Genomic DNA, 16,163 nt, shown 5'->3' with positions numbered 1-16,163 from the left:
CTAATTAACCCTTCCTCATTGCTCAAAACCCAGTCCAGAATAGCCTGCTGTCTAGTTGGTTCCTCGACATGTTGGTTCAAAAAACCATCCCGCATACATTCCAAGAAATCCTCTTCCTCAGCACCTTCACTTTAAGAATCGGTACTGAGTGATGATTTGTTGAGCAGCTGCATAGCGATTAACTTCCGGTTAAGCTTTTCGTTTGTTTTCTATTGTTTATCTGTGTTTAATAAATGTTTTGTTGTTTTTATATAACCTGACTCGATTGATTTTCGTTGTTGCCAGTTATGTAACATAAATTGTGGGGGCTCGTCCGGGATTTTGTTCCAAATTTTTGAGCTGAAGTGCTGGTTTAATTGGCATTCTGATTTGGCAGAGGGAAATACCCATTTTTTTCAGTTTGATTAGTGTGTGAGTGGCATGGCATTCGGCAGCAATGAACATTGACGTCTTTATGGATTCGCTTGACCCAGAGTTTTTAGAGAATGCGAGAAAACCTGTTGTATTGGAGATTGCTAGGAGGTTGGATATTAAGGGAATTACGAAGGGAACCACCAAGGCTTTAATTCACAGAAAAATCGCTGAGCATTGTATCAGTTTGAAAACGTTTGTTGACGAGGTGCTGGATAGGTTTCCAATGAGTAATCTGGAAATGCAGTTACATCTTGAACAGATAAAGTTTGAAAGATTTAAAATGGAAATGGCCAAAAGAGAGCAAAATAAACTAAGGGAATTTAAAGAAAGAGAAGCTAAAAACCAGAGAGAATTTGAGTTAGAGATGGAGAAATTAAGGATGGAAAATCAGTCTTCTGGTTCTAAGACGCAAACATGAGGAATTCTGCAGATGCTGGAAATTCAAGCAACACAGTTCAAAGTTGCTGGTGAACGCAGCAGGCCAGGCAGCATCTGTAGGAAGCGGTACAGTTGACATTTCGGGCCGAGACCCTTCGTCAGGACTAACTGAAGGAAGAGTTAGTAAGAGATTTGAAAGTGGGAGGGGGAGGGGGAGATCCAAAATGATAGGAGAAGACAGGAGGGGGAGGGATGGCTCCATACCCAAGAATCTTCTGAGAGTTTTTCTACCAGTTGGAGTGGGTAATTGTAAAATTGCCTGAACTTTTGCTTGAACAGGAGCTAATTTTCCTTGACCCACAACATAACCAAGGTAAGTCACTGTGGCATGACAAATTCACTTTTAGCTAAGTCGATAGTTAAGTTAGCTTTTGAAAGTCTCTCAGATAATTTCTCCACCACAGTAATATGTGCTCTCCACGTATTATTTCCTGTAACTAAATCATCAATATAAGCATCTGTATCTTTTATTTCCTGAATCACGCTATTAATCATCCTCTGAAAAGTACCTGGTGCATTCTTCATCCCAAATGGAAGAACATTATATTCATATAACCCAGATGGGGTTACAAATGCTGAAATCTCTCTACCTCTATCCATCAATAGAACACACCAATAATCTTTTAACAAATCAATTTTTGTAAGGAATTTGGCATCTCCAACTTTATCCACACAATCATCTACCCTAGGGATTGGATATGCATCAGTTTTTGTCACAGCATTCACTTTTCTGTAATCCATACAAAACCTAATACTATTGTCTGGCTTAGGCACCATAACACACGGTGAACTCCAATTCCAATTAGAATGTCTAATAATATCATTCTTTAACATATACTTAATTTCTTGTTCAGCAAGTTCACATTTTTCCCTGTTCATTTGATAAGGATGTTGTTTTAAGGGTTTTGCATCTCCAACATCTACATCATGTGAAGCTACGGTGGTTCTTCGAGGGACGTCTGGAAATAAATCTCTACATTTGAAAATTAACTGTTTCATCTGCTCTCTCTGCTCTAGCTGTAAATGAGCTAATTTTTCATCAATATTTTCTAGAATTTTTGAATTTGGTAACCTGACTGAAATAATGTTGGGTTTAAAATGAGTTTCAGATGAATCATCCATTAAGTTTTTATCAAGATCAGACTCATTATTGATCACAACAGTCATAGTAGCAGCTTCTCTCTCATAATACGGTTTTATCATATTTATATGACACAGCTGTGTTGGCTTCTTCGATCTGGGGTTTTAATCACATAATCCACATTATTTACTTTAGATTTAATCTCATAAGGACCATGAAATTTAGCTTGTAATGGGTTCATTTGCACCAGGAAAAGTACCAACACCTTATCGCCAGGCTTAAATAGCCTCATTCTAGCTTCCTTATCATACCAAGTTTTCATCTTCTCGAGCCAATTTTAAGTTTTCCTTGGCCAAGCTACAAGCTTTATATAATCTTTCTTTAAATTTTAAAACATAGTCTAGAAAATTAGTGTGTACCTCTTTATTAATCCACTGTTCCTTCAACAAGGCCAAAGGTCCTCGAACTCTATGCCAAAACACAAGTTCAAGAGGACTAAAACCTAATGATTCTGGTACTGCCTCCCTTACTGCAAAAAGTAGTAAATGTATACCTTCATCCCAGTCCTTTTCATCTTCCACACAATACATCCTAATCATAGTTTATAATGTAGAATGGAATCTCTCCAAGGCTCCTTCTGATTCTGGATGATAGGCTGATGAAATAATCTGTTTTGCTCCCGGTTTATAATCTATCTGCTGAAACAATCCAGACATAAAATTACTACCTTGATCCGATTGTATTTCCTTAGGCAACCCAAAATAAGTAAAGGAATTTATAAGGGCCTTCGTTAGAGTTTTGGCTGTTATATTCCTAAGAGGTACTGCCTCTGGAAACCTAGATGCTGTGCACATAATATTTAACAAATATTGATGTCCAGTTTTAGGTTTTGGCAAAGAACCTACACAGTCTACAATGATTTTTGAGAACGGCTCACCAAATACTGGAATTGGTATACTGGAATATGTTATACAATTTGACATGTATAACATATTCTACAAAATGTCACTACATCTTTTCTTAAACTAGGCCAATAAAAATGTTTAGAAATCTTGTTCATAGTTTTCTTTACACCTAAGTGACCACCCAAAGGAATACTATGAGCCATAGTCAAAATCTCATTTCGACAAACTTTAGGAACTACTACCTGGTGATTAACTTCCCATTCCTCACTAGCAGGAATTGTAGGTGATCTCCACTTTCTCATTAATACTCCCTTTTCAAAATAATATCCCACTGGCACTTTTTCAATTTCACTATCTGGAAGAGCTTGCTCCTTTAATTTAACTATCTCAGGATCTCTAGCCTACTCTGCTATCATCTTCTTCCGAAAGAAAGACTAATCTTCATGGTCTGTCTTACTACCAAAATCCTGATCAAATAATGTAGGTAAGAAAGTTTCTGATACATCCTCAAAATTCAAATCTTGAATTGAACTGTCATGGATAACAACCTCATCCTTTACATCAGTCTTTTTAGCCATAGCTCTTGTTACAACACAGGAAGAATCTGTGCTAGAGTCCCTTTGTGTATCCTCAGAATTAGGATTTATTGTTAAATGCACTTCAGGAAAACCTGTCCACCTGCTATTCCTTCCCTAACAAAAGAGAAACATCATTCACAGGTAAACTGGATTGTAGTCCTACTTTAACAACCCCTGTAACTAATCTTGACCTTAAATTTACTCTATGTAAATGTACTGGCATAAGGGCACTCCCAACTCCTCTTATATAATTTACCTCAGCAATGTCAGACTCATCACTAAACTTTAGCACACTGTTTAATATTAGCGATTGAGAAGCTCTAGTATCTCTAAATATTCTTATTGGTACTGAATTGGATCCTTATTTCAAGGATACAAATCCTTCTGTTATAAAAGTTTCATATCCCGTCTTAACTTGGTCAGACTCTGACAAATCTTCATTAGTATTTATGTGAATTTACAGGTGTTTCAATACGCTGCACACAAGCATCGGGAACTGCTTCTTTCTTTTTCAATCGAAAGCAGTTAGCTATTACATGTCCAGGTTTCTTACAATAATTACAAATAATACCAAAATATCTTTCCTTCATATGTCTCCCCTCATCCTTACTTTTCTCACTAACTTCAGATTTAATTTCTGGTTTACCTTGACTCTCTGTGCTATTTTTCCTTTTAAAAGTTCTACCCGGAGAAAATTTATTCTTATGAATTAAAGCATACTCATCAGCTAATTTAGCAGTCTCCTGCAATGTAGCAGTGTCCCTTTCATTTAAGTATGTTCTCACTTCAACAGGAATGCTTCTTTTAAATTCCTCCAGTAAAATCAACTCTTTTAATTTATTATACTCCCTACTCACATTTTTAGAGGAAACCCATCTCGCAAAACACACAGATTTCTCATAGGCAAATTGTACATAAGTTTTTTTCCATTGATTTCTTCAAATTTCTGAATCTTTCTCTATATGCTTCCAGAACCAACTCATATGCCTTTAATATATGCTGTTTAACAATATCATAATCCAGTGCTTGCTCAGCATTTAAAGCAGGATAAACTTGTTGTGCCTTGCCTTTAATTACACTTTGTAACATCACTGGCCATTGCTCTTTCGGCCACCCTAAACTCAGGAATGCTGGAAATATTTATCCACTTCAGCCTCATTAAATGGAGGAGCCAAAATAACCTCACGACTAGAAAATTTTGTAAGAATTTTGCGAGTATTGCTCTTCCAATAACTAATCTCTTGAAGAAAAATGAAAAGTTTGTTTGGACAGAGTCTTGTCAGGAAGCATTTGATAAATTGAAAACTATAATATGTAGTCAACCTGTACTCAAATCTCCTGACTTTGAAAAACCATTTTCGTTAGCTGTAGATGCTAGTGATGAAGCTGCAGGAGCAGTGTTACTTCAAAGGGATAATGGTGATGAAGTTGATCGTCTGGTAGCTTATTTTTCTAAGACATTTAATGCCCATCAAAGAAATTATTCAACAATAGTAAAGGAATTATTATCTCTTGTTTTGGCTTTACAATATTTTGAAGTGTATGTTAGTACTACTCATAAACCACTCACAGTTTATACCGATCATAATCCGTTACTGTTTTTTAATAAGATGAAAAACAAAAATAGAAGATTACTAAATTGGAGTTTAATGTTACAGGAGTACAATATTTTGATCACTCATATTAAGGGTAAAGATAATGTGATCACTGATTGTCTATCTAGATGTTAAATGTACAATGAATTTTTTTTATGGAGTGGTATTTTAACATTTGTAATGCCCCTACTGTATATTAGTGTTTGTAAAGTGCTGAAAGATAAGACTGTATGTATTGTGTATATTGTAAATTTTATACCTTTGTATTTTTTGTGTAAATTGTTAATCATTAAAACTTTGTTCCTTAAGAGACCAAAATTTTTTTTGGAGGGAGGTGTTACATACCTCAAGGAGATCTTGTGACTTCCTTGTGAGAATGATGTAATGGTCTTATGGAGGTCACCTGATGTAATTTTCCCACCGATGTGAGGTCACGTGATGACATGTTCACCACGGGTATAAAAGGGAAGACCTCTGGTGATGCAGTTAGTTTTCCAGCTAGAGCATTAGTCAGAGTCTCCATTTCCATTGTGTATTTGTTTTATGATGCTGATTCATTTTGTAAAATGGAGTTTTATGTTCTATTGTAAGGTACAATAGTGCTGGATTGGCAGTTTACCCTTTCTGCCAGATTTGTTGATGTACCTTTTCAGAAAGTATGGGAGAGTGAAGACTTTATCGAAGTACAGGACCTGCAGGATTAAGAGAAGTTGGTATCGTTCGGCAGTTTAACAAAGGATTGAATTTATTGAATCTTCGTTGAAGAAGTAGCGACCTACATCGAAGATAGCTCCTGTCGAAAGAGCAAGGAAGTTCATGCAAGGTTTGCTTTCTAGAAGAAATTAAGGTCAGTTGTTTTAAGCCGTTTATTTCCTTCCTCGTGAATCCTTTGGACAGAACCAGAAGGAAAGTCGCGTTTATGAAGAAATCCTTCTCCAGAGAAGTCTCTCCCAAATGAATGTATAAATCTGTTGGACTTTCGAATTTACCATTTTAAGAACTGTATTTTGACTTTACTGCTTTAAGAACTGTTTTCGCTTTTATCGCTTTAGGAATCAGTACCGAGTAACAATTTGTTGAGCAGCCGCATAGCAGTTAACTTCCGGTTAAGGTTTTCGTTTGTTTTTTTTATTTATCCGTGTTTAATAAATGTTTGGTTGTTTTTATATAACCTGACTCAATTGATGTTCATTGTTGCCGGTTACGTAACAATAGTGATATATAAAGGAGTGTTCTGCACTAGCTGCCTATCCCTTTTCCCCCTCCTGATGGTTAACAGTTACTGTGTCCTGCACATTGGGTGTGATTACTTCTCTACATGTTCTGTCTATCAGCCCCTTAGCCTCGTGAATGATCTGGAGTTCATCCAGCTCCAGCTCCAACTTCTTAACGTGGGTTGTTAAAAGCAGAGTGCCGGAACAGGTAGAAGAGCGGTTATGGATGTACTTCTTGCAGGTGTAACCATCAGAGATACTGAAGGTCTCCCTGCCTTCCCACATCCCACAAGATAGGGTACTTTAGGATCTTTTAGCAGATACAATAGGGTCTTTTAAGAGACTCTTGGATAGGTACATGGAGCTTAGAAAAATAGAGGGCTATGGGTAACCCTAGGTAATTTCTAAAGTAAGTACATGTTCGGCACAGCATTGTGGGCCAAAGGGCCTGTATTGGGCTGTAGTTTTTCTATGTTTCTATGTTCTAAGATGATATTCCACTATTTTGCCTGGCATCCACACTGCTCTAAATCTGCAATAAGGAAGAAAGAATAAATAACGAAAATAAATCTACGTATGACCTATACCTCTATTCACCAAAACTTAGATGAGCCAAAGCCACAACTCCTCACTTTACCATTCCCACAATGGCCGCTCTGCTTAAACCTAAGTTCATTTTATCCTCCCGTTCCTGGACATTCTAATATGACGGAAGCTGGATGGTAGCCTCAGACATGGCATTTATCAGAAACACACTCGCACGGGCTATACCTCAACAATAACAGCCACCATTATGCCTCCCAACATACAGCAGTTCTTGCTACTTTGATTAACCACGCAAAAACTATTTTGGACCTGGAGAGCTTTCATGAGGAAATAAGACAATTACGCACAATGTTCCTATAGAATGGCTACAAGGTGAAGGAAATCAATCATGCCCTTAAAAGGGCTGACAGAAAAACCAGGAAACCCAACAACGAGGAGGAAACCATCACTACCGCCGCTCTTCCCCATATTTCTGGAAGGATCATCAGGATCTTGAAGAAATACTGGATTAATAGCATCCACATACCCATAAGAAAATTCAAATCACAACTTACGCAGGTCAAAGATGACTTGAGACTCAGGACAGCTGGCGCTTACAGGATTCCCTTCTGCAGACGAAGGGTCTCGGCCTGAAATGTCGACTGTACCTCTTCCTAGAGATGCTGCCTGTCTTGTTGTGTTCACCAGCAACTTTTATGTGTGTTGCTTGAAACTCCGGCATCTGCAGATTTCCTCTTGTAAGAGTTTATTCATCTTTTTATTGGACTTTGTGAATTGCTGAATCATGCACAATCCAATGTCTCCTCAGGATCTGTTGCATGCAGAATGTGCTGATTGCCCCCATTCATTCCTTTTAAACTTCCTCCCCTTCTACACAATACAATATCTCCTCAGGAACTGTGGAATGCAAAATCTGCCTTCTACCTTTGCTGTGTTCTTAAAAACTTGCTCTTTCCCTCTACGCAATCCAATGTCTCCTTAGGAACTGTAGCACAAAATGTCCTGCCAGATGCAGCCTGGGAAAAATACACACTGAGGACAACAAGTATTTTTTTGGGTCTTTAATTCCTTTATCTGTTTTAGATGTTTCAATTGTGAGGGGATCCCGGAGTGCCCCTATTAACTGTTTGAAGAGAGACAGAGAAAGAGTTATTTACCACCGATATGTTGCTTTTGAAAAGAGAGAGAGAGAGAGAGACGAAGATTCACAGTTGGACTGTCACTTTAAGGCATTTGAAGTAACTTTGGATTTTTACTGAGTTTGGAGTTGGAGACAGCACCGAGCAGCTCAAAAGTTGCTATGGTGACCGACAGCAGGTTTTTGATGTTACTCTCAAGGACTTGTTGCCTGCTTGTTCATTTCTTTGCAGACAAAGGAAGGAGGGACTCTTTGAATGACAGGTGATGCTCAGCCTGGTGAAATAAATGGGAGGTCAGATGATACAGACCTCAGACACATGATCTGGACACTGAATGAGCATTGTTGTGCCTGCAGAGAAAGTGGGTTTTTGGAGGATCGATCAGGCGGATGGATACAAATTGCTATTCCAACGGTGAAGGAGGGGTTGACTGGTGGGGAGTTGTCTATGTGTCCACCCTTGCCGGGGTGGTAGCTCCACCACAGGAAAACCGGTCCTCCTGGTTAAAGTCACAGTCGGTGACTTGTGAAGGATTTCGGAGGACGACGAGAAGATCGACCTGTTGCCGTCACCTGAAGACTCAACTCACTTTCTCTCTCTCGATCACTACTCAACTAAATACCACGAACTGAACTGAACTTTACTCAACATCGTAAGACTGTATCTTTTTACCCCTAGGCTTAAAGAAGCTTGGTTTTCATACATATATTTCCACACTTACTGATTTACATACTTATATATACATTCATTGCTAACCTGTTTGATTTATCTACATTTATATTACTGTATTGCGTAGTTACTAATAAATATTATTAGTTAATAACAATGCTAGACTCCAAAGTGGTTTCTATTTCTGCTGGTTTCTTTATCCCCGCCACGGGGTACGTGACACAATGCAGAAAGAGGGTATCAAAATAAAACCAACAAAATGAATTTTAAAAAACACAGTTAGAAACATAGAAAACCTACAGCACAATACAGGCCCTTCGGCCCACAAAGTTGTACCAAACATGTCCTTATCTTAGACTTCAATAGGCTTACCCATAGCTCTCTATTTTTCTAAGCTCCATGTACCTATCCTAAAGTCTCTTAAAAGACCCTATCGTATCCACCTCCACCACTGTTTCCGGCAGCCCACTCCACGCACTCACCACTCTGCGTAAAAAACTTATCCCTGACATCTCCCCTGTACCTACTCCCCGGCACCTTAAACCTGTGTCCTCTTGTGGCAAACATTTCAGTTCCTGCTGTTACAATCTCAGCTTACTTTTGGTCCACTTGTGTATCAATTTGGCGTACATGTGCTTATCTTCCAAACATGTATAGGCTAGACCCTGAAACGAATTCTCCTCACTCACGCTACTAGGCCAATAAAGAACTTCTCATAATCACGGTAATCAGCGCTGATACCTTGCTCGTGAAAATCTTTCCTCACCATACGACCAGGACCTGATGTTCATTCTAGAACATGGTAACTTTTCTTACTACTCTGCACATGCATAATGACATCACTGTTTTCTCTTAAAGAACCAGGCAGCTATTTTAGCATTACAGAATGAATACATAAAGTGCATTTTAACAATAAAGTATAATATTCAACGGTCACCTGGTTACAGAGAACAAGCAAACTGTAGTATTTCCAAGAACTGCTCTTTGAATGACATCCTTGGAAAAATATACTTAAATTCCCTGGCAACCCTCTGGGAATGATATTGTTTGATATACATCTAATGTGAAATTTGTGAAAGACACACAAATGTAATGCCTTCTGAACGCACCCTGTTGAATTTCTGGAGTGATGTAAAATGATTTGGTAATGCTCATTATCTCAATTCATCCTGGCAAAAGTGCATTTTCAATCTCATGCACTGAAATAAACTATTATACATGGAACCTTGACTGGAACACACAGTACACTGCAAAATATTGGTACTACAAAAAACATATGCAGGCTTTAACGAAGTTACAGAAGAGATTGAAAAGGATGAAGACAAAACTTAAAGGGTAAGATTTTGAGGAAATACATAACAATCTTTGGAAAAAATAAAATTTTGAGGTAACCTGATTACAGTTTTGTGTCGGTCTTCGCAGTGGAGAACACGTCTAATTTGCCAAAGAATGATGTTATGGATGAAATGGAAGGTGAGGACCTCGATAAAATCACTGTCACTAAAGAGATAGTGATGAACAAACTAGAGGGCCTGAAGGTAGATAAGTCCCCTGGTCCTGATAGGATGCATCCCAGGGTGCTGAGGGGATTGGCGGAAGTTATAGTAGACACGTTTGTAATCATTTACCAAAATTCTCTAGACTCTGGGCAGGTTCCAGCAGATTGGAAGACAGCAAATGTCACGCCACTTTTTAAAAAAGAGGCAGTAGGTTGGTGTCAGTCCAGGCTCTGGGCATTGAGGAGTCTGATAGCTTGGGGGAAGAAACTGTTACATAGTCTGGTCATGAGAGCCTGAATACTTTGGTGCCTTTTGCCAGATGGCAGGAGGAAGAAGAGTTTGTATGAGGGGTGTGTGGGGTCCTTCATAATGCTGTTTGCTTTACGGATGCAGCGTGTGGTGTAACTGTCTGTAATGGCAGGAAGAGAGACCCCGATGATCTCAGCTGACCTCACTATCCGCTGCAGGGTCTTGCGATCCGAGATGGTGTAATTTCTGAACCAGGCAGTGATGCAGCTGCTCAGGATGCTCTCAATACAACCTCTGTAGAATGTGGTGAGGATGGGGGGTGGGAGATGGACTTTTCTCAGCCTTCTCAGAAAGTAGAGACGCTGCTGGGCTTTCTTTGCTATTGAGTTGGTGTTGAGGGACCAGGTGAGCACCAAGAAATTTGGTGCTCTTAACGATCTCTATGGAGGAGTCGTTGATGTTCAGTGGAGAGTGGTCGTTCCGTGTCCATCCCTTCTGTTTTGATCACATTCAGAGAAAGGTTGTTGGCTCTGCACCAGTCCGTTAGCCGCTGCACCTCCTCTCTGTATGCTGACTCATCATTCTTGCTGATGAGACCCACCATGGTCGTGTCATCGATGAACTTGATGATGTGGTTCGAGCTGTGTGTTGCAGCACAGTCGTGGATCAGCAGAGTGAACAGCAGTGGACTGAGCACACAGCCCTGGGGGGCCCCTTGCTCAGTGTGATGGTGTTGGAGATGCTGCTTCCAATCCGAACTGACTGGGGTCTCCAGTGATTGTATTGAATGCCGAACTGAAGTCTATAAACAGCATTCGAACGTACGTATCTTTTTTGTCCAGTTGGGTTAAGGCCAGGTGGAGGGTAATGGCAATGGCATCATTTGTTGAATAGTTGGGACGGTGCACAAACTGCAGTGGGTCCAGTGTTGGGGGGCAGCAGGAGATGGGTCTGTAGTTGGGAAAATGCTTGAAGCTGTCATTAAGAAAGAAATAGAGAAATGTTTAGAAAGGAGTGTTTCTGTTAGACAGGCGCAGCATGGATTCAGAAAGAGCAGGTCCTGTTTGACAAACTTACTGGAATTCTTTGAGGACATAATGAGTGCAGTGGATAGAGGCGAACAGGTGGATGTCGTATACTTGGATTTCCAGAAGGCATCCGATAAGATGCCGCACAAGAGACTTATAACTAGGATGCATAGAGTTGGTGAAAGTGTATTGGCATGGATAGTGGATTGGTTAACCAATAGAAGGCAGAGAGTTGGTATAAATGGGTGTGTCTCCAGTTAGCATTCAGTGGTGAGTGGGGTGCCTCAGGGGTCGGTACTGGGCCTGCAGCTGTTTCCCATTTACATTGATGATTTGGAATAGGGGACTGAGTGCAGCATAGCAAAATTTGCTGATGACACGAAACTGAGTGGAAAAGCAAATTGTACAGAGGATGTGGAGAGTCTGCAGAGGGTAATAGATAGGTTAAGTGAATGAGCCAAGGTCTGGTAGATGAAATACAACGCTGGTAAATGCAAGATCATCCACTTTGGAAGGAATAATAGAAGAGCAGATTATTATTAAATGGAGAAAGATTGCAGCATGCTGTTGTGCAGAGGGACTTGGGAGTGATTGTGCATGAGTTGCAAAAAAGTTGGCTTGCAGGTACAATAGGTTATTAATAAGGCAAACGGAATGTTGGCCTTCATTGCTAGAGGAATTGAATTCAAGAGCAGGGAGGTCATGCTGCAACTATACAGGGTACTGATGAGTACTGTGTGCAGTTCTGGTCTCCATACTTGAGGAAGGATATACTGGCTTTGGAGGCAGTGCAGAGGAGGTTCACCAGGTTGATTCCAGAGACAAAGGAGTTAACCTATGAGGAGAGATTGAGTCACCTGGGACCATACTCTCTGGAATTCAGAAGAATAAGAAGGGATCTTACAGAAACACACACAATTTTGAAAGGGATAGATAAGATAGAAGTAGGAAAGTTGTTTCCATTGGTAGGTGAGACTAGAACTAGAGGATATTGCCTCAAGATTCAGGCGAGAAGATTTAGGACGAAGATGAGGAGAAACTGTTTTTCCCATCTGTGAATCTGTGGAATTCTCTGCCCAGGGAAGCAGTTGAGGCTTCTTCACTAAATATATTTAAGATACAGTTGGATAGATTTTTACATAGTAGAGGAATTATAGGTTATGGGGAAAAGGCAGGTAATGGAGCTGAGTTTATGGACAGATCAGCCATGATCTTATTGAATGGCGGGCAGGCTTGATGGGTCGGATGGACTACTCCTGCTATTATTTTTTATGTTCTTATGTTAATTTTTTAAGCAAAGGTTTGGGAAGATGCTTCCCAACCAAGCATATATAAACACTTTGGTCACAATTAAGTCGAATAGGATCAGGAGATATTTTTAATGCTTTTATAATGTGGAGCCTTCTACAACATGAAGTAGTTGCCACAACTGCTGTTAGAAACTGAATAATTAGAGAATGGAGAAAGATGACAAATGATATGCTGATGGACCTAAATAAATCAAATCCAAAGTGGTTTGTGTGGAGCATAATACACAGCATGGATCAATTGGATCATACAACTGGTCTATATGCTATGGTTCATATGGTTCCGTTTATTATCAGAGAATGTATACAGTATACAATTTGAAATAGTTACTCTTCACAGACACGCAGAAAAACAGAAGAACCCCAAAAGAATGAACGACAGAAAAACATTAGAACCCCAAACCCCTCCCGCATGCAAGCAGCAGCAAGCATCGATGCATCAACCTCCTCCTTTGACAAAAAGCATCAATGCCCACCACTCACCAAGCAACAGCAAAGCCCCCATGATCTGCAGTCAACAAAAACTACTGTTTACCAGACAGTTTGACATGCCCCAGGCTCTCTCTCTTACTAACAAGGGACAAAAAGATATCACACATTTTTCACACTGAAAGGGGAAATTGACAGTCGCTGTTATGATATTATAGTCTGCCATGTTGCTTTTATTCTGAGATTCCTGACTCAAGAATCGGCAAAAAACTCTCCCCTATCAACAGAAATAGAGAGAGAGTGTGACCACTTAACTACAGAGACCTCCATCCACGCATCCACCACAGTAAAATCCTAATGTTCCACCTCCTGTGATGCCTCCGTTGGCAACACCAGCCTGGAATTGGTCATCCACACCCCGGAGACACCATCTTCCAAGCTACGCCTGGAGAATGTTGGAAAACGATTGCCCAATGAGCTCCAGGAACAGGAATTCATCTGCCTTAAAAAAAATGCAGCTTGAGTGCCACTTGCAAATCAGGATCTCAATAGAACCCCAACCACCTTGAAAAGGGAAAAAAAGAGACATTCAAGAAAGGAATTGATGTTGTTTCCGCAGATGAGCTTGAGGAGGCAGCCACTTGACACCATCTTTACTCCACCCAGTATCTTCTATGTATGTAAGTCTGCATAAATAGAGCTGCAAACAACAGGAATTCTGCAGATGCTGGAAATTCAAGCAACACACTTCAAAGTTGCTGGTGAATGCAGCAGGCCAGGCAGCATCTCTAGGAAGAGGTACAGTCGACGTTTCGGGCCAAGACCCTTCGTCAGGACTAATTGAAAGAAGAGCTAGTAAGAGATTTGAAAGTGGGAGGGGGAAGGGGATATCCAAAATGATAGGCGAAGACAGGAGGGGGAGGGATGGAGCCAAGAGCTGGACAGGTGATTGGCAAAAGGGATATGAGAGGATCATGGGACAGGAGGTCCAGGGAGAAAGACAAGGGGAAGGAGAGAGGAAGCCCAGAGGATGGGCAAGGGGTATAGTGAGAGGGACAGAGGGAGAAAAAGGCGAGAGAGAGAAAGAATGTGTATATAAAAATAAATAACGGATGGGGTAAGAAGGGGAGGTGGGGCATTAGCAGAAGTTAGAGAAGTCGATGTTCATGCCATCAGGTTGGAGGCTACCCAGACAGAATATAAGATGTTGTTCCTCCAACCTGAGTGTGGCTTCATCTTTACAGTAGAGGAGGCCGTGGATAGACATGTCAGAATGGGAATGAGACATGGAATCAGAATGTGTGGCCACTGGGAGATCCTGCTTTCTCTGGCGGACAGAGCGTAGGTGTTCAGCAAAGCGGTCTCCCAGTCTGCGTCGGGTCTCGCCAATATATAGAAGGCCACATCGGGAGCACCGGACGCAGTATATCACCCCAGCCGACTCACAGTTGAAGTGTCACCTCACCTGGAAGGACTGTTTGGGGCCCTGAATGGTGGTAAGGGAGGAAGTGTAAGGGCATGTGTAGCACTTGTTCCGCTTACAAGGATAAGTGCCAGGAGGGAGATCAGTGGGGAGGGATGGGGGGGACGAATGGACAAGGGAGTCGCGTAGGGAGCGATCCCTACGGAAAGCAGAGGGGGGGGGAGGGAAAGATGTGCTTAGTGGTGGGATCCCGTTGGAGGTGGCAGAAGTTACGGAGAATAATATGTTGGACCCGGAGGCTGGTGGGGTGGTAGGTGAGGACCAGGGGAACCCTATTCCTAGTGGGGTGGCAGGAGGATGGAGTGAGAGCAGATGTACGTGAAATGGGGGAGATGCGTTTGAGAGCAGAGTTGATAGTGGAGGGAGGGAATCCCCTTTCTTTAAAAAAGGAAGACATCTCCCTCGTCCTGGAATGAAAAGCCTCATCCTGAGAGCAGATGCGGCGGAGATGGAGGAATTGCGAGAAGGGGATGGCATTTTTGCAAGAGACTGGTTGAGAAGAGGAATAGTCCAGATAGCTGTGAGAGTCAGTAGGCTTATAGCAGACATCAGTGGATAAGCTGTCTCCAGAGACAGAGACAGAAAGATCTAGAAAGGGGAGGGAGGTGTCGGAAATGGACCAGGTAAACTTGAGGGCAGGGTGAAAGTTGGAGGCAAAGTTAATAAAGTCAACAAGCTCAGCATGCGTGCAGGAAGCAGCGCCAATGCAGTCGTCGATGTAGCGAAGGAAAAGTGGGGGACAGATACCAGAATAGGCACGGAACATAGATTGTTCCACAAAGCCAACAAAAAGGCAGGCATAGCTAGGACCCATACGGGTGCCCATAGCTACACCTTTAGTTTGGAGGAAGTGGGAGGAGCCAAAGGAGAAATTATTAAGAGTAAGGACTAATTCCGCTAGACGGAGCAGAGTGGTGGTAGAGGGGAACTGATTAGGTCTGGAATCCAAAAAGAAGCGGAGAGCTTTGAGATCATCCTGGTGGGGGATGGAAGTATATAGGGACTGGACATCCATGGTGAAAATAAAGTGGTGGAGGCCAGGGAACTTAAAATCATCGAAAAGTTTAAGAGCGTGAGAAGTGTCACGAACATAGGTCGGAAGGGATTGAACAAGGGGTGATAAAACCGTGTTGAGGTATGCAGAAACGAGTTCGGTGGGGCAGGAGCAAGCTGAGACAATAGGTCGGCCAGGACAGGCAGGTTTGTGGATCTTGGGTAAGAGGTAGAAACGGGAAGTGCGAGGTGTGGGAACTATAAGGTTGGTAGCAGTGGATGGGAGATCCCCGAGCGGATAAAGTCGGTGATGGTGTGGGAGACAATGGCCTGGTGCTCCTTCGTGGGGTCACAATCGAGGGGTAAATAAGAGGAGGTATCCGCGAGTTGTCGCTGTGCCTCAGCAAGGTAGAGGTCAGTACGCCAGACTACAACAGCACCCCCCTTATCGGCAGGTTTAATAATAAGGTTAGGATTAGTGCGGAGGGAGTGGAGAGCAGAGCGTTCGGAAGGAGTGAGGTTGGAATGGGGACAAGGTGCGGTGAAGTCGAGACGATTGATGTCCCGTCGGCAGTTAGCAATAAAGAGATCCAGAG

The sequence above is a fragment of the Mobula birostris genome, chromosome X (genome assembly GCF_030028105.1).
Source record: "Mobula birostris isolate sMobBir1 chromosome X, sMobBir1.hap1, whole genome shotgun sequence".
Lineage (NCBI taxonomy): Eukaryota > Metazoa > Chordata > Chondrichthyes > Myliobatiformes > Myliobatidae > Mobula > Mobula birostris.
The sequence above is the reverse complement of the archived record's forward strand: the minus strand, read 5'-3'. Positions refer to the sequence as shown.